This window comes from Sinohyriopsis cumingii, chromosome 18, assembly GCF_028554795.1.
Source record: "Sinohyriopsis cumingii isolate HCF-2022 chromosome 18, ASM2855479v2, whole genome shotgun sequence".
Lineage (NCBI taxonomy): Eukaryota > Metazoa > Mollusca > Bivalvia > Unionida > Unionidae > Sinohyriopsis > Sinohyriopsis cumingii.
In genome coordinates this window covers 36,965,899-36,975,634 of record NC_142978.1, presented here as the reverse complement: position 1 = coordinate 36,975,634, position 9,736 = coordinate 36,965,899, and the positions used below count along the sequence as shown (strand labels likewise).

The window sequence follows — 9,736 nt, the reverse complement described above, 5'->3', positions numbered from 1 at the left end:
TGATCCGCGAACACGATATCGCGTCGGCGTTGACACAATTTTTGCAGCGTAAAAATAATTTCGATGTGTTTTACGTGGATCCGTAGAAGTGTTTATTTCATCAAAATAGGCTTCTATCGAGAAGTAATTGTTGTAGAACAATTATTTTTAAATTTAGTTTCGGTCTGTTCACCCCCTCTGCTGCTAGGGCCATAAATAATACATTATATGACCGAAGCCGCGGGCCGTATGAAATCTTACCGCGGGCCGTGATTGGCTCGCGGGCCGGACTTTGGACACCCCTGACTTAAATGCTAGTTCAGTATAAGACACACATAAGGTAAACCAGGAATTTCCAAGGAGATAATCAATGTCATGAACTCAGATCCAAGTAACCATGTTTACAGAAGAAAGTTTAGCCAGGAAGACCCAAACTCCTACTCTGAATTATGGGCAAAAAGCAATCACGCAATGCAAATTAAATATATATAACAACTTACAGACCCAAAATTCCTAGAATGTGACGTAAGGAGTAAAAAAAATTCCGCTTATTATGCTGTGCAGATATCATTCCACCCTCCATTTATATTTGCATTATACTCCATCAACCATTTTGTAAATGGTTGCAAATTGTCGATAGCTGACTAGTATACCTCAGTCGTGAATTGCAGTAACGTTTTGAATAGGTTAATTGCAGTAACGTTTTGAATAGGTAATTGCAGTAACGTTTTGAATAGGTTAATTGCAGTAACGTTTTGAATAGGTAATTGCAGTAACGTTTTGAATATGCGAATTTCAGTAACCTTTTGGATAAATCAAATCGGTTATGATAAGGCTAATTGCTTTCCTTCTGATATTGATAGAAATAAGGAAATTGATACAAGATTATTTCCGCACTCTTAGCTGATCAGCCCGATCAAGCTGCATTCATTCTTTACCGCGGACACGACATCTGTTATACTTTGTTTGTAAAGTGATGGTTGCTGCATAAATGAAATGTTCATTAATAAAGGTTGTATGATCCCGTTGCAGAATGCGTGTTAAGATGATAAGAAATGAACATGGTGAAAATTAATCCCACATAGGCAACAGTTCTACAATTGACAAGAAAATTAATAAAGATTATTAGCAGAATCAATTAACACTGAGGCGGACGAGAGAACCAATACAAAGGAATAAGTCACCTTTATTAGGTACAGGACTTGCTCATCTACCAAATCAGCTAGCAAATATATAAATATGTTCTATAATTATGTTACACCTTGATAATGAATTATGGAAACGTATTGTGATCTGGCATTCATTGCTGTCATCTGGCATCCATGACCATCTTACACACACACACACACACACACACACACACACACACACACACACACATGCACACGCACATGCACACATAATTATCTCAGCGTGAGCGATTTCATTCATTTCAGTATGTCAAAGTTTTGAAGTACCTGGACAAATACACTTCAATCATTCGATATCTATAATGTTATAACAGCTGTATCGTCATTTCAAGAAAGTTAAGTGCTTATATTACATGGTCTTGGTCTGCGTGGGTTCGAGTCTAGGATTCGGCCAATGTGGGTATGTGAGAAAGCTTGCCAGTAGCTTCTCGTGGGTCGGTTTTTCTTCCCGGGGTTTTCCCGGGTTCTTCCTCCACCATTAATACTGGCCACTATGCATAGCCTATCGTGTGCTGAAAAATGGCGTTAACCCCCACAGCAACAACAACAACAACATGGTCTTAGTGCATACAGTTTGATCTATACTTACACATTAAAGCATACATTTGTTTAATAAACGTTAACTGCTAAAAATGACACTATTTTAATTTACGTAGAAGAAAAACAAATAAAAGCAATGTGCATGGTTAGTTATAATATAAACTAACATTTTCATTAAAACTTGAACATCATGCTGTCAGTTATTTAGCATGAATATTTGACATTTTGATATTATCAAGTATATGATATGTTCAAATTTTTGGTCACGAAAGGGTAACCACTTAATTAGTAAGTTTGTGTTCAAAACTGACAATCAGTTTGTGTTGAAAACTTATAACCAATTTGTGTTCAAAACTTACAACCAGTTTGTGTTCAAACCTTACAACCAGTTTGTATTCAAACCTTACAACCAGTTTGTTAGCCAACGCCATTAAAACGATACAGTAAGTACGTACATCTAACGTCGAAGTGGGGCACAATGTAGAAAATATAGTTGGTTATTCAGCACTGTCTCGTGTAAATCGTAGTCAAAAGCGATATTGCAAATATATCTGTTTATTCAAAATATCAGTCCAAATTCCAAATGGCTTCATTTTATTTCGTATAGGGCAAGTATTTGGGACCAAATACACCATCGCAATCACGGTATGTATAAGTTAAATTTGTAAAACGTTGCTGTCTCAGGATTATGGTAAAATGTAATAACTTCTTTTTATCGATGTAGTAATGCAGCTGTTAATATGATGGCACAGAAAGGAGAAAATCCATGCGAATCGACAGATTGTGAATTCACAAAATATATAATAAAAAGCAAAAATATTCGCTATATATTTATCTTGATGACCAACATATAAAAAACAATTTCATAATTTCAATACAATCTTTTACAAATTATTAGAACATTTTGTTTTATCACAGACATTTCTCTCTGAACAAGGAAAACACGCATCCTTATATATTTTATTTCATCTATTTATTTTAATGTGAAATTGGAGATTTTAAATCTAAATAGTGCTCATATATATATATATATATATATATATATATATATATATATATATATATATATATATATATATATATATATATATATATATATATATATATATATATATATATATATATATATATATATATATATATTCTAATTGATCTTTGTCCAAAATCACGCTCATGGCCTACCTAACTAGTGACATTTATTTCGTAAACAACGTAATGCGTAACTAATATTTCCCTACTTTTATAGATTAAATATTGAGATCATTATTAATTGCAAACATGTTTAATTTTAGTTTGAATTATATATACAGACCTTTTCTGACCTTACAAGGTTCCAGAAACAAAATTTTCCATTAAGATGAAGGAATATTTCCAAATATAGCATATGCGACCTAGATTAAGTTGAGGGATATTTAAAGTTGTTTACTTTAGGACTACTCATTCCAAGCTTAAGATTCGAAGTTGAATCAATCGTATCGATTTGTTCATGTTTTAATTTTGGTGGATTTATTTATTTCAATTGTTCACTGGAATTACAAAGTGCTTATTACTATTTATTGGACTAAATCATTGATTTTGAGTTAAGTGAATTCAGTCAATGACATTGTGGATTACATTATTGTGATACAACAACAGACGTTTAACAAATAAAAACATTCCAGGCCAGTGACACATTAGCACATTCGAAACGACATTCTCATCTGCACTTTCAATATTGTAATTAATTTCGAACATCACTGGAATTGATTGGAACATCGTATATTTTGATTTGTATTAAAACCTTTAGGACTATTTGCGATTCAATTCACAATACTGTAACGTCTTTTTAAAGTTTCACATTCAAGGAAAATAAATTATTTGTTGAATTTTACATAACTTGTGGCTTTTCGATCTTGTTTGATTCTCAGTTTATGACCAAAGAATCGTAACAGAGGTAAATCATTCAGATATTTTTCAAGAGAAAGACTTGATTTAAATTATAAAATTGTTTCCCGTTATTGTTGATCAGTAGCCAGCGTTTAACAGGAATTCAATTCAGTTGCAACTGTTCACGTCGATTATGCTGTGAGCAGTTATTGTTCTCGTGCAAGACAGTCTAATGGTACAGAGTTTGGGATTGCCTTCGAGGAGTAGGGCAAAATCTACTTCCTGGAGGAAGGAAGTGTAGCAGGCAATTACCATAATTAAGCCATGCTCTCTGATTTGCAGAAGTAGATTAGTGGGTGGTTAGACGTCATGTTACGCAGTTAAAACGTATTTGATCCGGTGTACGCTTAAAAACAACCCATTAAGTGTTTGACGGCGTCCAAAAAGTGGAAATGTAATGAATTCTTCCACGCGATGCAGGTACATAGGAAGTTACTGGATCAGTATACAATAAGTGTATTAATATTATTTACACTCATTATTGTTATGTGCCAAATCTAGATTATGTTTAATTTCTACTTCTTAATATTTTACTCATTTTCCGTGTTTCTGCCTACCGGGAACCTAGTCATCAATGTTTTGTGTTGCCGGAGATATCATAAATTTACTGTAATACTTCTAAACTGGTTCTTTATTCCTAACGACTTTGCTCTTGGATTTTCGTTTTGGTTCAGGGAACCAAACGGTCAAAGTTTTACATACTCTATATATCATGTATACCACGCATAATACAATTAAGCTAATTTGTGAAGAGAACACTACAATTGTTTCTTTTGTGTTGTTTCTTTGTTCGTATTCTTACCCCCTGAGAGTTTGGAAATATCTATTCTTTAATTTGTTTTTTGTTATATAAAAGATGCAGCATTGTGGATATCAACACGATGTTGCCTTGAGTGAATCGTCTTAATGGTTAACCCTAATCGTAGTAATATTATTTTGTAAAAATATCTGCGAATAATTCTATTTTAGTAGAGCAATGTTCCAGAACGCAGTTTAAGAGTTTTCATATGGATTTATTTTTATTTTTTAGACTTATAATATTTAGCACCTCGTTTGTTTTGTATTTGCTTGTCTCTTGGGAATGAAATGAAGAATGCATGTTTTAAAATTGATTGAATGATTGGGTTGAATTGTTTACGGACGAAATTACGTTACTGAGATAAATAAGAATTTCAATTTTCATCGATTGCCTGAAAGCAATTACTTTAACTTAACAAGATTTGATGACCTAAGGAAACTTAAAGTACTCTAAATTTTTCAAATACATAAATCCAAACTTGTTAATAATATCTGTTAAATTTACAATCATCTGAAAAGCAAATGTTTTATAACTGTATAGTGAAAATGAAAAGAAAGGACAATATTTGCAGAGTTTCTATGCTTCAAACCTCAGAACTACCTCTGCTTGATTACCACTGTGTTGGCACGAACTGTTACGGCTACTACATAAATAAACATGTTTCCGGTCATTCCTTAATAAAGTAATCTTTAACGATGCTTATTTTCTCTAATATTGTCCAAATATTTTGTAGTACATTCCAATCATCAATTTGTAAAAAATACCCAGTCTCGTTACCCAATGTAATGCACAACCAGTAATCACGCAGAATACTCAGTCAGGGTATCCAGGTTTACTTCGTTTTCCAATTTGCAAACAGGACATTGTGCATTGTGTTGACGCAACAATTGTACTTGTAGATCAGAGTAGCGATTTCAAGGTTAGAGTCAGCTAGTATCTGGTCACATAGCTTCTTCGTAGACAAATACAAGATTTATGGTCGTCAGTGTATAATTCGTGTTAAGTACAGTGTGCATTTGGAATTGGAAAAAGCGCATGCGTTCATTTCCCAGAACTTTCAGAAACACGATTTGCTCATAAAACCTGGAAGACAAGTTTTCTGTGTTGTTGGATGTCTACCCTATGACCATCATCCTGCATTTTTTATGCTTCGTGAAGAACTCTAATGGTTACACTTTTTATCGTGTAGGGCTGTGTTTCCATTAATTTCGAAAGGTGTATCTTTCTACAGTGTTTGTAATTTTTACCATTACAGTTTTGGGTCCGAACTTTTATTAGCACTATATAGCCAAAACTAGTAAAATCCATGATGATACATATCAAAGGGCTGAGGGGAAATCGATGTCTGTAAATACTGTATACAAATACAAAATGGCTGTGCAGAGTTTGCATTCGAAATTGAATACCATACAGGTCGATATAATGCACGATTTTATTCAATAATGCGGTTGAAAATATATGAATAAAAAGATGCCGCCATGCTTTTGGGTTTGGCTCCATTGGCATTGATAATACAAACGTGATAATGCATTCTTACCCCTGTTAATGACTTATTGTATTAATGTAGAGATTTTAGGAAGCTACGTCGTGAAATATACGGATTGAAGGATTAATGACTAAGTTGGTTATTTCAGTATTACGATAACTTTGTTGATATACTCGAGCCACAAATACTCATCTTTCTGAATCGTTTTGTTAAAAATGAATTTGGTGCCGAGAAAAGTTGCTCCATGTAACTTATTTCTTATTCTGAATTATTTTCAAGCTGGCGAACCTTGCAAACGTATTTTTCATTGTATGTTTATAGCTATAAATTTATTAGTTGCACCAAAACATTATTTTTAAAATTGTTTTGCGCTCCTTGGTTTCTAATGTAAATCCTATCTTGCTAAGAAAGGTGATGATTGTGTTATGTATATTTTTGATTTAATTTATATTCGATTTAATTTAATTGCTTGTAAGCTTCAAAATATTTTTATTTTAAATTACATTTTATGTCAAAATAATGTAGTTGTTTACGATGAACTTGTTATTTTTTCAGAAAATAGTTTGACCTCTACTCTTCAGTTGTAAATACCTAAAGTTGACCTAGTTCTCGACTTTAATTCAGAAAGCACTCAGACAGGTAAACGACTTTTTTATGTCTTATTCTTAGAGTAAAACGATTGGTTTTTGTCAAGGTCATACTAGGATTGCGTGCTTTTAGACTTAAATACTTCTCGAAGATTCTGGAAAGTTGACCCTCATCAGGGAATTTACTTTGCTTTTCAAGTTCTGTAAATTCTTTGTTTATATAGATATTTCGTCCGTTGGACGTAAAGGTGTTTCTTTTGTTGTGTCGTTTTGGGAATTTCATTTCAATGTTTATTCGAATTATTTGGATTCAAAAGGATTAATTATTTTTCCTTGGAAATATATGAGTGCTCATACAGAATTCTTGGACAAAGACGTTTCATTAAATTTTATTGGGGAAGTCAAGCACCGGATTATTGTTTGTGAATAACACAGAACTGTAGACACAACAGTACAATAATAGCTACAGTATACGTCATCGCCTTCCATCTTGGATTATTAGGATTTCTTAAACTTAATTTGTGGGTTATTCTTGGATGTTTTGGATTTTATTCTTAAAACTGTAAGTTCTTAATTTTTTCATTTATACAGTATTTTTCCAGGCAAATATATTATTTTTAAATTTTAAAAGCTTGCTGTTTTCACTTTTTCTTTTGTTACTGTTTATTCAAGCCTAAACACATAGCATAAGAATTGTGCGATGAGTTACTACAAATAAGGAAATGGTCTTGAAATCAGACATATATTATTGACGATACGAAACAATTGTTTGTAACCGCTTCGGTGGCCTAGTGGTTAGAGCGTCTGACTCGGATGCGGGAGGTCGTGGGTTCGATCTCCGGATGAGTCATGCCAAAGACTTACAAAAAGGGTACTAACAGCTGCCTCGCTTGGCGTTCAGCATTAAGAGGTTAGTGCTAGGACTGGTCGGCCTGGTGTCAGGATAATGTGACTGGGTGGGACACAAGTGCTGTTGTTGTTGTGGTGGGGTTTAACGCCATTTTTTAGCACAAGATAGGCTATACATGGCGGCCAGTATTAATGGGGGAGGAAGAACCCGGGAAAACCCCGGAAAGAACCACCGACCCGCGAGAAGCTACTGGCAAGCTTTCTAATATACCCACATAGGCCTAACCCGAGACTCGAACCCATGCAGACAGAGGTGAGATGGCAGTGATCCGTAACGGTGAGCGCTTTAGATCACTCGGCCTCTCAGGGCCCTGACACCAGTGCTAGACATCACTATAAACTGCAATATTGCAGACATCGTAGTGATATGACTGAAAAATTGTTTAAGCTACGTTAATAATCCAAATCAGGTCACATCACATCAAAAAACAATTTGTACTCGGTTTTGTTGGAAATGTTGTCAAATCAAGTTTTGATGGAGAGATTACGTTAACATTCCTTCCAGTGGAAAATCCAAGACGAAGTACACGAGTTAATCAGATGTTAGTGATTAATGATAATGTGAGCCAAGGTTTGCAATGGACTTCTTCATGCCGTGTTTACATTTTTCAATATAAAAATGTCACGATCGAAACAATATATCGATAGATTTACAGATAAACAACAAAGAAAAATATACAGATATATAGATAAATAACGTTGAGTTTAACGGTATGTCAGCAAAGCCACCTAGCACAGAGTAATGTTAATGTAAATCAGGGCACAATCCTTAAAATACAAAGTCTATTGCTTCATTTAAATCGCCCTCTCTTAAACATTTGTAACACCTTAACATTGTCATGGGAGGCATATTAGGGCAAAATGTGTGATATATAGATGTTTTGGCTTTAGGCTTTGCTGTTTTAACGCCATTGTTCAGCACACTATAGGCTATACGTGACGTCCAGTAATCTTCTAGAGGAAGAACCCAGCAAAACCTCGGGAATAACCACCAATCGACTAAAGAATGGTCGGCAAGAAGATTGGTGGATAAATGTCTCAAAAGAGACCATATATCAGAAAGCAGTGTTTCGGTTGAAGTGATAAGAATCGTGGCAGACATGCGATTAAATATATAATTGGGCAATGATATTAATGTTGACGGTTTTATCTTATAGAAGTATTTCTATTTACATTATTCTTATTTATGTATCACGCAGTCTCAGCTAAAGTCTTTAATCTAATCGAAGTTAGAACATACTATGCAAAATTGCAATACTGTTTTTGAAAATTAAAGTGATCTTCCACACTCTAGGATTGTATCACCTTATCTACTGAGAATCAAAAGGAATACTGCTTAATTTGATAGTGTAGAATTTGTACTCATAAAACAGTATATTGATTTACTCATATATTTTTGTGTGTCCTGATCAAATAAGCAGTATCAATCAGTTTAAAATGGCCGAACACACTATAGTTGTAACAAGGTTTACGGGACAGAGTGTGCAAATTAGTTTGTAATTGCCAAAGCCATTGTTCGCAAGAACCTTGTTCAAACATATTAAGAACTACCTATCAGACACAAGGGACAAAACGTCAGTGTGAGAGGCAGGAAGTCAAAAAGTTATAAAAACCAGCAAAGAGATAGACTGTAGAATATATATCATAACAACTGATTGGTAATATCAAGTCAATGAGGCAGAAATACAGACGGAATAAGATAGAACAGAGTTTGACTGAAAGAAAAGCATACAACCTATATCATTCCATGTCACAGATAGTGTACTTCTCACGACATTTTCGTCAGAACTATGTTGTTGGGTCAGCGGGGAAAATGACGCCTTATGCAAAAGCGCTTTGCGATCATGCAAGAGCCAAGATAATATATTAATACTTGTTTATGTTATTTCAAGTCCTTCACGTCAAAATGGAAAAACAGGAAAGTGGTATATATTAATGCCTATTTTAGCATTGTTTTAAATTCAGTTTTCTATTGCAGGCATTCCACGGCTCTTCTTATTTCATTGGTCCTTGCCGACCATTTCCTGGACAGAAGTTTGTAAGATTCCATAAATTTTACGGTAAAAGGCCGACCAGAAATTTCTGCAGAAATTCAGATAAAACAAATGTCCATTATAGTTGTTTCTACTACCACATTATTTATCCATAACGTGAACATACTTTATCACTCGGATAAATATTAATTCGACAAGTAACACTCGATTAAACTAAAGAATGTTTGCTAGACTGAATGTGCATATATTTAAATTTGATGTAAATAGAGGTATTATATAAATGTTTGTGTTGCACATATATGTTACAAGAAAAGAGTAGACGCAAA

At 34.0% G+C, this 9,736-nt stretch overlaps 1 long non-coding RNA gene across 1 annotated transcript; it reads left to right on the top strand.

Moving 5' to 3' along the window:
- Positions 1 to 3,973: 3,973 nt before the first annotated feature.
- On the top strand, positions 3,974 to 9,487 carry LOC149776409 (uncharacterized). The gene is made up of 3 exons (XR_016416208.1): positions 3,974 to 4,055; positions 6,476 to 6,559; positions 9,395 to 9,487. It is a non-coding gene; the product is annotated as an uncharacterized LOC149776409 (long non-coding RNA).
- Positions 9,488 to 9,736: the final 249 nt, after the last annotated feature.